Source organism: Chiloscyllium plagiosum, unplaced genomic scaffold, assembly GCF_037043375.1.
Source record: "Chiloscyllium plagiosum isolate Xiang-an unplaced genomic scaffold, Cpla_swu_hap1 HiC_scaffold_9, whole genome shotgun sequence".
NCBI lineage: Eukaryota > Metazoa > Chordata > Chondrichthyes > Orectolobiformes > Hemiscylliidae > Chiloscyllium > Chiloscyllium plagiosum.
The window spans coordinates 14,939,300-14,952,799 of NW_028270147.1; the positions used below are offsets into that span (position 1 = coordinate 14,939,300).

Genomic DNA, 13,500 nt, shown 5'->3' on the forward strand with positions numbered 1-13,500 from the left:
TGCCCACAAGTCCTGGGCCTCCTCCACTGCCCATGCAAGTCCTGGCCCTCCTCCACCGCCCATGCAAGTCCTGGGCCTCCTCCCTCGCCAAATCCAAACCACCTGACGACTGGACGATGAATGCCTCATTTTCTCCCTTGGGACCTTCTAACCACATGACATCAACATGAACGTCACCAGTTTCCTCATCTCCTCTCTCCTCACCTCATCCCAGATCCATTCCTCCAACTCGGCACCACCTTCTTGAACTGTCCTACCTGTCTATCTTCCTTCCCCATATCTGCTCCTCCTTCCCCTCCAACCGATTATTATCATCCTCCACCTGCATTTGCCTATCGCCTTGCCAGCTACTTTCGCTCTACCCCCATCCCACCCTCCTATTTATCTCGCAGCCCCCTTCTACACTCCTCACCCACTACCCCTGCACCCCTCCCCCCTACACTAATTCCTGATGAAGGGCTTATGACTGAACTTTCGACTCTCCTGGTACTCAGATGGTGCCTGACATGCTGTCCTTTTGCAGCGCCTTACTTTTTGACTCTGATCTCCAGCATCTGCAGTCCTCACTTTCTCTCATTCCAACTATGAGGACATTACACATCAAAAGATTGGACTTTGCGTTTTTTTTTCACAGTATGAAATACAAGAACCCAGTGGTCAAACAAACAATTGTTGTAACAATAGCTGCAATCCAACCCTTCTGTGATAGAGTGTTGTCTTTTGGGAGCTCACACAAAGGCACAAAGACAGAGACCTTGGTTATGTCTGATATTTCAGAGGGTTGATTGCTCTCTGTGTCTTTGATAAAAGCAAAGTAGAAATTCGTCCCAAGTTGCCATTCTGAGGAATAACAGTGACTATTTCCCATGAAACAGATGGCTGTGGGTTCATGCCCATCAGGTGAATCACTGTCGCTTTTGAGAAACTACCCCCTAGCTATAAAAGGTTGCCACTCATTCTCAACTCATAGCAAGATGCTAAGAGGGAATTTAAAAGAATTGGAAATAAATACATGTATTCATATGTAATTAGAAAGAGGTTTAGGCCATGAACAGCAAGAATACCTTTGCTAATGACATGGTAATTCAAAGTTCATTCAATGGATATGGGCGTCGCTGGCAAGGCTAGAGTTTTTCCTTATCCCTCACTGCCCTTCAGAAGGTGGCAGTAGTGAGCTGTGTTATTAAACCGCTGAGATCTATTTGGTGAAGGTACACTCACAATGCTATTAGATACGATGCATCAGTGATATATCTGTTACAGAGATCTTGACAAGAGTAGATTGAAGAATGTGTATTCAGGATGTAAATACATTTGTTTGTTAGACCTACTGAGTGTCAGATAATGGTCACTCAAGACAAGGTCGAGGTATCGAAGCTGGCCATGCAGCTTGGAGACAGGACAGGTGAAAGGAGCTGTGCGGAGTCACTCCCAGAGACTCAAATTTCTTGGGACCCTCGCTCATAAAAAATGATCCACAGAGGATTAACTGGATCCATGATGCAGAAGTGCAGGCAACTTAAACGTGGCTGGTAATCAAATTAACTATACGGAATCCTTGACTTCCTAACGGCACAGTAAAAAGCCAGGAATTTATGCTAAACCACCAAGGATAATGTAACCAATTCTGGAAAACACACCTGAGGAAGGTTATCAAGACATTTGAAAGGGTGTAATGGCAAATGATCAGGATGGGAGACACAGTGGCTCAGTGGTTAGCACTGCTACCTCACTACACCAGGGGACCTGGGTTCAATTCCGGTCTTGGGTAACTGTCTGTATGGAGTTTGCATGTTGTCCCATATCCATGTGGGTTTTCTCTGGGTGTTCCTGTTTCCTCCCACAATTCAGATGTGTACTGGGTTGGCAAATTAACCATTGGAAATGGGGGATTATGGGAACAGGGTGGGGGCTTGGATGCTCTTCAGGGGGTCAGTGCAGATAAGATGAGTCAATTGGCCTCTGTCTGCCCTATAGCAATGAGAAATGTATAACTAAATATAGAAAATTCTGGACTGGCAGTATGTGTGGAAAGAGAATCAGAATTAACAATTCAGGTTAAGGGCCTTCCTTCAGAACTAAGAAACTTGAGTTATGTTAAGAGACAAGTGGATGCGAAGGTATAAAAGACAATGCGCGAAGTGCTGGAAAATGTGATTAGAATAATTAGGGGCTTAATTTAGTCCAGAGTGGTTTTGATGTAAGTCTATGAATTTGTGGATCAGAGAATGCAGAAAAAGCAGGAGATTGGCACTGGGTACTGATGCTCATTTAACGAGCCAGTGCAGGCATGATGGACCGAATGTCCTCCTTCTGATTTGAGTTGATTATTGTCACAAGTCTCGCAGTACAGTGAAAAGCATTGTTAACGAGCAGTACGGGCAGGTCATCGTAAGCAAGGATGTGTAGATCAGAAAGACTTAGACAGAGGCATACAGGTTACATTGTACAGGGCCTGCACTAGATGAGAGCGATGTTAGCAAGGTCAGCATTATTGAGGCTAGATAGTCCATTCATCAGTCACATAATGGCCAGGAAGAAGCAGTTTCTGAATTTGCTGGTGCATGCGTTCAGGATTCTGTATCTTCTGCCTAATGGAAGAGGTTGTAGGAGATCATTCCCGAGGTGTGATAGGTCCTTGATGATGTTGGCTGCCTTTCCATGGCAGCAAGCTGTGTAAACGGAGTCCAGGGATGGAAGGTTGGCTTCCGTGATGGTCTGGGCTGTGCACACCACCTTCTGTAGCTTCTTATGTTCCTGAGCAGAGCAGTTGCCATACCAGGCCGTTATGTACCCGGACAGTGTGCTTTCAGAGGTGCATCTGTAAAAGTTACTGGGATCCTTATGGACATTCCACATTTCCTGACCTGCCTGAGGAGGGCGAGACATTGTTGTACCTTCCTGACCATTGCATCTATGTGAGAAGTCCAGGACAGATCGTCAGTTTTGGTCACTCGGAGGCACTTGACGCTATCCACCCTCTCAACCTCAGTTCCATTGATGGAGATGGGGACATGTTCTCCTTTTCTTCTGAAGTCAATGATCAGTTTTTTTAGTTTTATTGACATTGAAAGAGAGGTTGTTCTCACTGCACCATGTCTTCTGCCTTCAACACTCCTGTGTGTACGTGACTCTGGGAAATCCACCAAGGAATTCAGGAGAATATTTTCCTTCATCCTGAGAGTGGTGAGAATGTAGCACTTCCTCCCAGAAGGAAGGATTGAGGTGAAAAGCGTGGATGTGGTTAAATGGAAGCTGGATAAACACATGAGAGTATAAGGAGAGAGAGGTAATGTTGCTGCGATTGAATGAAGACACCTGGGAGAAGGCTCTTGCAGAGGTCCAGACAAAGTAGGTAAAGTTGTAAAGAAGGCATACAGATCACTGTCCTACATTGACGTGGGTATAGAATACAGAAATAGAGTCATAATGATGAAACATTATAAGATACTGGTGAATCCATGACTGCAGTATTCTGTGCAGTTTTGGTCACCACATTACAGGAAGAATGTAATTGATCTGGAGAGCGTGCACAGACGATTTACCAGAATGTTGCCGGGGCTCGAGAATTGTAGCGATGAGGAGAGATTGGAGAGGTTGGGCTTGTTTTTCTTGGACAGAGAAGGCTGAGGGATGACATGATTGAGATATACAATACAGTAAGAGGTAGAGACAGAAAAGACAGGAGGAAACTGTTTCCCTTGGCGGAGAGTTCAAAAGCTAGGGGTCATTGACTCAAGGTCAGTGGCAGAAGGATTAAAGGGGATGTGAGGAAAAGCATTTCTATGCAGAGGCTGGTTGGGATCTGGAATTCACTGCCTGGGTTGGTGGTGGAGGCAGAGACTGTTAAAGCCTTTTAAAAAGCACCTGGATCTGTATTTTAAGTGCTGTAAGCTGCAGGGCTATGAGGTTGGAGTGCTGTGTACAGCTCTGGTCACCCTGCTGTAGGAAGGAAATATTAAATTGGAGAGGGTTCTGAAAATATATACCAGGATTTTGCCAAATGTGGAGGATTTGTGTTATAAGGGATGTTTTCACTGGAGTGTAGGAGGTTGAGACATGACCTTCTTGAGGTTTATGAAATCATGGGGGGTATACATAAGGTGAATAGCAAAGGAGTTTTCCCGAGGGTGGGTGAATTCAAAACTAGGGGGCATATTATTAAGGTGAGAGCAAAAATGTTTAGAAAGGACCTGAGGGCCAATGTTTCAAACAGAGGGTAGTTCGTATGTGGAATGTACTGCCAGAGGAAGTGGTAGATGCAGGTACAGTTACAACTTTCAAAAGACATTTGGACAGGAACGTGAATAGGAAAGGGTTAGAGGGATATGAGCCAAATTCAGGCAAATGGAACTTGTTTTGGTTTGGGAAACTCAGTCAGCAAAGACGAGTTAGGCTGAAGGGTCTGTTTCTGTGTTGACTCTATGACTCTGGAAAGGGGATCTGGGATGGCATGGACAAAATGGGCCGAATCACCCCCTTGTGTGCTGCACCAGTTCTATCATTTCAAGGTTGTAGGTTGGAGGAGAACACTGGAGCATGGACAGTTATCGACTCCTACAGCAGAGAAAGGCCATCATATCTGCACTGGCCAAAATTAACCACATAACTATTCTAATCCCATTTCCCAGCACATGGCCCATAGCCTTTTATGTTTTGGCATTGCAAGTGCACATCTAAATACTTCGGAGATTTTATAAGGGTTTCTGCCTCTACCACCCTGACAGGCAGTGAGTTCCAGATTCCCATCACCCTCTGGGTGACAATGTTTTTCCCTACATCCCCTCCAAACCTTCTGCCCCTTACCTGAAATCTTTGTCCCCTGGTCACTGATCCCTCTGTCAAGGGGAAATGTTCCTTCCTGTCTCCACTCTCACAATTTTATAATCCCAATCATGTCCCCTCTCAATCCTCTTTCAAATTGATATATCATATAACAGCTGTCATGATGGGATTTGAGCACCCATCCTCAGAGCATGAGACTAGATTGGTAGTTCACGGGCATTACCACTCTGCCACCATCTCACCAGAACCATCTATTTCCATTATTGTGAGAGGGAAAAGAAATCCTGATCAAAAACATATATTCACCAACAGCTACCTGACACCTGATCGTAGTCTTCTCCTGGTACTTTCCATTCCAATTGAATGTTACTTTGGATGATTGTAGCTTGAAGATCTGTGATTGTACATGGTGGAAAGTCAACAATGTCTGTTCCGGGGGAAAGTGAAATGGTTCATCCTGCTTGGACCCTATCAAAGACTTCTAACTCAGGATCAAGATCCTCAACGTTGATTTGAGGATTTGGTTGATTTGGAAGGATAAGGACTACATGAAAAGAAAGACATGTATCTCTTGGATGCAGACCACTTAGACTTAACCAACCCTGCTCTCATCTTCACCTGGTCTATCTCTGACTCCTCTCTTCCCTTCCCTCACATCTGTTTTCATTCTGAGAATAGGCTGGCCACTAATACCCATTGTAAACACACTGATTTCCACAGTTACCTGGACTGTGCATCCTCACATCCTGCTTCCTGTAAGGAATCCATTCCGTTCTCTCACATTCTCCATCTCCAATGCAACTTTTCTGATGATAACACTTTCCACAGGATTTGTCCAAAGTGTCCCTTTTCCCTCAGCCAAGAATTCTACACTACTGTGTTCAACAGGGCCCTCAGCTGGGTCTAACCAATTTCCCACACTTCTGCCCTCACCCTCTCTCTTTCTTGCTACAACATTGATAAGCTCCCTTTGTCCTCACTTTCCACTCTACCAGTCTCCAAATCCAAAGGACCATAAAGCCGCCATTTCCATCACTTCCAGCAGGAGCCACGACCAGACACATATTCCCCTCCCCTCCCTTCCCTTGTCAGCCTCCAGCAAGGATCATTCCCTCTGGGCTACCTTGATCCATTCTTCCTCTGTCTCTGAACTCCCACAGCCTTGTTTACTCAGGGACTTGTTACTGGCTGTAAGGACTGACATGACGAGGAAAGGGTGAACATTATGAAAGTGAACAGGGCAGCTGCAGAACTCTGACATATCAAAATTATAATTCATCCTGGTGTAAGATCACCCACAATCTGTTGTAACTCTGTGCATATTTTTGTGTCCTTACCAAGTGTTTAACATTTTCCATATATCCTGGTACAAACAAAGGAAGTCTTCCTGTTACTTTTATTGTTCCTTCTTTTCCCTGGACACGCACTTTAAGGCTGTACCTTCCATATCCAGTAAAGTTGTGGAAATATTTAGTGTAAATGCCACTGTTCCTGACAATATCTGCACCTAACGATAAGAAAGGGCGAACACCAAAATACATCGAGGGAAGCATGGAATAATAACACTGTATGAAAATTAGCACTGAACAACAAGGCGACAACTTTTACACTTAGAAACTAGGAACAGAAATAGGCTATTCAGCCCTTCAATTCAACATGATCATTACTGATCTTCCACCTCAATGCCAGATTCTCACTTTTTCCCCACACCCTTTGATGGCTTTTCAGGTGAAAGATTTATTTATCTCTGTCTTGAATACTTTCAGAGATGTGGCCTCTACAACCTTAATATCACTGATGATGTGTGCAAATCAAAATAATCAGGGCCAGACCGAATGTCAAAACTCTGAACTCTTTTACTGTTCGATGGATTGCTTTATCTGTGAAGTATTGGTTAACAAGAGCTGGGCTATGGTCCTGGAAATTGGGAATTTGGGGTGGTTACATTACATGCAGATACCCAATAATCAGTGCAGTGGGTCAGAATGGAATGGTCTAAGCTCAGTTGTACTAACAATTGTTGACTTGTGCATGTCCAAGCTATGCAGTGAATGTGATGCTTATTTGTGTTGGTCAATGTTAGCTACATTTCAAGAGACAATGTATAGAGTGGAATTAAATGCCTTCAGCAGGAATAAGTTAAAAATCACACAATACCAGGTGATAGTTCAACAAGTTCAACATGTACCAGGAAGTAGAGAAGGCACGTCAGAAAGGCAAGGTCACAGTGATCATGGGAGACTTCAATATGCAGGTGGACAGGGTAAATAATGTTGCCAGTCGATCCAAAGAAAGGGAATTCATGGAATGCCAACAGGATGGCTTTTTGGAACAGCTTGTCATGGAGCCCACAAGGGAGCAGGCTATTCTGGACTAGTGTTATGCAATGAAGCAGACTTTATTAAAAAAATCTTAAAGTAAGGGAACACTTAGGAAGCAGTGATCATAATATGGTAGAGTTCAGTCTGCAGTTTGAAAGAGAGAAGGCAAAATTGGATGTAATGATGTTATAGTTAAATAAAGGTAATTATGAGGGCATGAGAGAGGAACTGACGAAAATAGACTGGAAGCAGAGCCTAGCGGGGAAGACAGTAGAGCAAAAATGGCAGGAGTTTGTGGGTAAAATTGAGGACACTGTACAGAGGTTCATCCCCAAGAATAGAAAGATTATCCTGGGAGGGATTAGACAGCCATGGCTGACAAAGGAAGTCAGAAAATGTATTAAAGAAAAAGAGAGATCCAAAACGTGGCCAAGAGCACTGGGAAATCAGAAGATTGGGAAGGCTACAAAAACAAACAGAGGATAACAAAGAGAGAAATAAGGAAGGAGAGGATCAAATATGAAGGTAGGCTAGCCAGTAATATTAGAAATGATAGTAAAAGTTTCTTTCAATACATAAGAAACAAACGACAGGCAAAAGTAGACATTGGACCACTTCAAACTGATGCTGGAAGGCTAGTGATGGGAGATAAGGAAATAGCAGGAGAACTTAACAAGTACTTTGCGTCAGTCTTCACAGTGGAAGACATGAGTAATATCCGAACAATTAAAGGGATTCAGGGGGCTGAGTTGAGTATGGTTGCCATTACAAAAGAGAAAGTGCTAGAAAAGCTAAAAGGTCTTAAAATTGATAAATCTCCTGGCCCCGACGGGCTACATCCTAGAGTTCTGAGGGAGGTGGTTGAGGAAATAGCGGAGGCATTGGTTGAGATCTTTCAAAAGTCACTGGAGTCAGGGAAAGTCCCGGATGATTGGAAGATCACTGTTGTAACCCCCTTGTTCAAGAAAGAATCAAGACAAAAGATGGAAAATTATAGGCCAATTAGCCTAACCTCAGTTGTTGGTAAAATTCTAGAATCCATCATTAAGGATGAGGTTTCTAAATTCTTGGAAGAGGAGAGTCGGATTAGAACAAGTCAACATGGATTTAGTAAGGGGAGGTCTTGCCTGACAAACCTGTTGGAATTCTTTGAAGAGGTGACAAGTAGGTTAGACCAGGGAAACCCAGTGGATGTGGTCTATCTAGACTTCCAAAAGGCCTTTGATAAGGTGCCACACAGGAGGCTGCTGAGCAAGGTGAGGGCCCATGGTGTTCGAGGTGAGCTACTGGTATGGATTGAGGATTGGCTGTCTGACAGAAGGCAGAGAGTTGGGATAAGAGGTTCTTTTTTGGAATGGAGTCCCGCAGCTGTTCACATTATATATTAATGATCTGGACGAAGGGACTGGGGGCATTCTATCAAAGTTTGCCGATGATACAAAGTTAGGTGGACAGGCAGGTAGTACTGAGGAAGTGGGGAGGCTGCAGAAGGATCTAGACAGTTTAGGAGAGTGGTCCAGGAAATGGCTGATGGAATTCAATGTGAGCAAATGTGAAGTCTTGCACTTTGGAAAAAAGAATACAAACATGGACTACTTTCTAAACGGTGAGAAAATTCGTAAAGCCAAAGTACAAAGGGATCTGGGAGTGCTAGTCGAGGATTCTCTAAAGGTAAACATGCAGGTTGAGTCCGTGATTAAGAAAGCGAATGCAATGTTGTCATTTATCTCAAGAGGATTGGAATATAAAAGCACCGTTGTGCTACTGAGACTTTGTAAAGCTCTAGTTAGGCCCCATTTGGAGTACTGTGTCCAGTTTTGGTCCCCACACCTCAGGAAGGACATACTGGCACTGGAGCGTGTCCAGCGGAGATTCACATGGATGATCCCTGGAATGGTAGGTCTAACATACGAGGAACGGCTGAGGATCCTGGGATTGTATTCATTGGAGTTTAGAACATTAAGGGGGATCTAATAGAAACTTAAAAGATAATACATGGCTTGGAAAGTGTGGACGCTAGGAAATTGTTTCCGTTAGGCGAGGAGACTAGGACCCATGGACACAGCCTTAGAATTAGAGGGGGTCAATTCAGAACAGAAATGCGGAGACATTTCTTCAGCCAGAGAGTGGTGGGCCTGTGGAATTCATTGCCGCGGAGTGCAGTGGAGGCCGGGACGCTAAATGTCTTCAAGGCAGAGATTGATAAATTCTTGATGCCACAAGGAATTAAGGGCTACGGGGAGAATGCGGGTAAGTGGAGTTGAAATGCCCATCAGCCATGATTGAATGGCGGCGTGGACTCGATGGGCCGAATGGCCTTACTTCCACTCCTATGTCTTATGGTCTTATGGTCTTAAGTTTATTTGGAAGTACTACCTTTCAGAGCACTGCTCCTTCATCAGCTGATGCATCGCCAAAATGACTTTGGACAAAGGACATGGGAAATATATCCATGGGAACAAAAGGGAGAAACTCTCACTGTGGTGACATGGTGGAGGGATGAATATCAAGAGACTTGTTGCCCAGATCATGGACGTAAGAAGTGGTTTGATGATGTGCATCAGGCCAGGTTAAGTGAGGAGATTTGTTGCTTCAACTGTATCCTGTGGTTTAGCCCCAACCCGCTCTTACGTGCCAAGTATTCACCATCACTTCACTTCACTTCTGTCATCCACTTGACCTACAATAGCATCCAGCCTTTACCACTTACCCATTCATCCATCTACCCTTATAACTCACCCAAATTCAAATGCAACTGCAACATGGTCACCCTCACTAAACATTAATACATCCATTAATTCGGTCATTTGCAGGTCATTATTCCATCCTTGAAGAACAAAATGCAAAGCAAAGGGTTAGTTTGACTGCACAAGTCGATTAGCATACTGAAACAGGATGGTCTCTCTCCAGGTAAATGGCACATAGACATCCTCCCAATTGGAAATGAGGGAAATAGGGAACTAATGGATAGCTGCCTGTAGCAGTGTAAAGGTCGGTATCACTGAACCACTGTACGGTAGGTGATTGCTTCTGAAATCCTCCGACTCGCTGATTACCTCCCAAATGCTCCTGTAGTTGCATATTTTATTCTGCATAGTTGGTGCTTCAGGATAGTGTGTCATATTATCACAGAATTCAACCACCTGCATATTTAGATTAAACAAATGCAGTGGGTTAAAGGGTTAGATTGTGATGTTGTGAGGTGCAGAGGCAATAGGGGTGTGGGGCGGAAGGGCTCTGCATAAAAATGTTATGCAATGTCTTCCAAAGTGTGGAACTCTTCAAGATAGAAAAAGCCAGAATGGATTTAGCAGATTTGTGGAGACTCTCTCTATAGGGTCAAAGAATCACACAGCACGGAAACAGGCCCTTCTTGTCCATGCTGACAAGATATCCTAAACGGAACTAGCCCATTTGCTAGCATTTGGCCCATACCCCTCATTTCCTATTCCATTTACCCGCCCAAAGTTCTTTTCAATGTTGTAATTGTACACTCCTCCACCACCTCCTCTGACAGCTCGTTCCACACACACACCACTCTCTGTGTGAAAATGTTGCCCATCAGGTCCTTTATAAATTTTTCCCTTCTCACCTCAAAACTACGCCCTCTAGTTTTGGACCTCTCTATCCTGGGAAATAGACCTTGGTCATTCACCTTACCTATGTTCCCTTATGATTTTATAAATCTCTATAACGTCACCTCTCAGTCTCCTATGCGCCAGGGATTACAGTGCCAGCCTATCTAGCCTTTATAACTCAAACCCTCTCGTCTTGGTAACATGTTTGTTAATCGTTTTTGCACCCTTTCCAGCTTCATAACATCCTTCCTATAGCAGAAGGTCCAGGATTGTGCGCTATATTGTAAACCATTTTTACCTTTCTCAATCGGACAGTGATCTATTAGTCCCACCACCCACCCACAATGAAACCACCTGGATTGGCAATCCATTAATTCCAATGGATACCAAGGGACTCTAACAGGACATCAGATGTGTGCTCCTGGACACAAAGTTTAAAACATACTTCACACTGATATCATCACAATCTGAGCTTGAAAACAAGCAAAAGACAAATTAGCCAAATATATTTTTCACAAAATCCCTCTTTATCGTGAATAGGGTGTTCCCAATAGCAATTGCGTATTTCCTTTCCCCAATCAATGGTAACTGATCATGGAAAGATACCAATCCCTGTATTATCAACAACTTCCAGGGCCTGGCTCTGTGAAGCCTGCAGGAGGAAGCTGGAGATGTGGAAAATGCACGATTTCACTGCTGTCCCTCCAATGAAAAGCAGTCACTCCCAATCTGTAGTAAAAAGGGGAGATTGATTCTGAGAAATTGGAGGATTCCATCAAAGTGAAATGCTCCGAGAGCACTGAAGCCAAGATACAAGTCCCTTTCAAAGAAATATACAAATATATAGTTAGACATGGGTTCATACTTATTCTTCAGCTGAATGTTATTGTCACTTTCCGAACTGACCTGAGGTGGTGGGGAGAGAGGCTGCAGGGATGTAGCACTCACTGCGGGGTCCCTGACCTGTTCCAGAATGATATCAATTTAGTTGTTGGCCAGTGGTAATCCCCAGGATGGTAATAGTGAGGGTAATCAGATTGAATGTAAAGAGGAGATAGTTAGATTCTCACTTGTTGGAGATGGTCATTGCCTGGCACTTTGACACTTGCCAGGTTCACCCTGGGTATTGTGCAGGTCCTGTGTCATGAATGCACAGACAGCTCTGTTATTCGAAGAATTGCGAATTGAGCTGAAAACTGTACAATCGGCAGCAGTGTCCAGGTGAAGGGAAGAACATTGGTGAAGCACAGTGAGGATAATTCTGCCTAAGAGGCTACCCTGAGGGTTATCCTGTCACAGTGGCCTGGAGCTGATATGATAAGCCGTGTAAAAGCCACAGGAGCTGCTAATGATATTTGAGAAAAGCACCTTATTGTATCTCCACTTACATTTGGCAGCTCCTGGAGGTACATGATCGAAAAGGATGAATTCTGATTCTTCACTGGGAAAAATTCACAAACACCTTTCAGCAATGTTGTATCAGGATCAATCTCACGTGGTGAACAGGATCTGCCTGTGCAATCAGCAGCTATTCCAGTTATCTCTTTTGTACATCTGAGAGTCAATATAATATTTACATTGTAATTGATTCTGAGTAACATTTCTTTCAGAAGAGATCATTTAATGAAATTGAACATGAGATTTTGGACAACATCAAGAAGCAGGAATTGCTTGAGGCTGGTTTGATTCATTGTCTTCCTTTATCAGCACCAGTTATTTCGGGCATGGGAGACGTGATACACATTCTGCCTCCACCAGTTCTGTCAGAGGAGGACAACATTCCCAAATTATTAGCAGAACTGTAGTTTGAGTCTCAGTGGGTCCCAATACTCCTAGCTGCTTCTGCACTCAGCAGGGAGTGCTGAAACCATAAAGGTTGTCCATCAACAGTGTGCTGAGCAAGCACACCCTTCCTGAAGGTATTCTATTGATGTTAAAGCGTTACTGCACTAAATGATGAACACCAGGGCAAAGAGAGAGTTTCAGGGTGGAATAATGTGACACTGGAGGCTTTAGTGGAGGAGGTGATTGGGAGGAAAAACATCTTGGCTCCATTAGCCCTCAGAAGTTTTCAAGGACCACTCACACAAAAAGGAGATGGGAGCAGGTGGCCAACATTTGGAATGTGGATAGAATCCCCACAGTTCAGTAGAGGCCATTCCACCCGTCGGGCCTGCACTGACCCTCCAAACAGCTTCTACCCACAGCCACCCCCCCCCTCCCACTCCCCCACGGTATAACCCTGCATTTACCATGGCTAATCCACCTAACCTGTGCCTCACTGGATACAATGGGCAATTTAGCATGGTCAATCCACATAACACACACATCATTGGACTGTGGGAGGAAACTGGAGCATCTGGAGGAAAACCATGCAGACACAGGGAGAACATGCAAACTCCAATCAGCCAAGTCACTCAAGACTGGAATCATACCTGGGTCCCAGGCACTGTGAGGCAGCAGTGCTAACCACTGAGCCACCATACAGCCCCATGGACTTGACTTCACTCACCAATGTTTGCATCATGACCTGTCACTTCTCAACCCCTACTCAAACGTTGACCCTTCCACCACACCAACACTTTCACTGAGCCACTCCCTGACTTTCAGGAGGTACGATGATTGGCCCCTCACTGACTGCCCAATGCTGTTTCTTGCTGCTCCACATTCCTTCAGCTACTGAGCTATGATGAACAGATCAGCCAATCACAATGCAAGTCAATCACAGAAACTCTGCCCCCTCTCATAAGAGAAGGGAACAGACTCATCGCAAAGCTACCTACATCTCCTGAACTTGACAGAGGAGATTCCTGTCA

General features: G+C 44.3%; 1 pseudogene; it reads right to left on the reverse strand.

Moving 5' to 3' along the window:
- Positions 1–628: 628 nt before the first annotated feature.
- LOC148149089 (calcium-activated chloride channel regulator 1-like) lies at positions 629–6,326 on the reverse strand (annotated as a pseudogene).
- Positions 6,327–13,500: the final 7,174 nt, after the last annotated feature.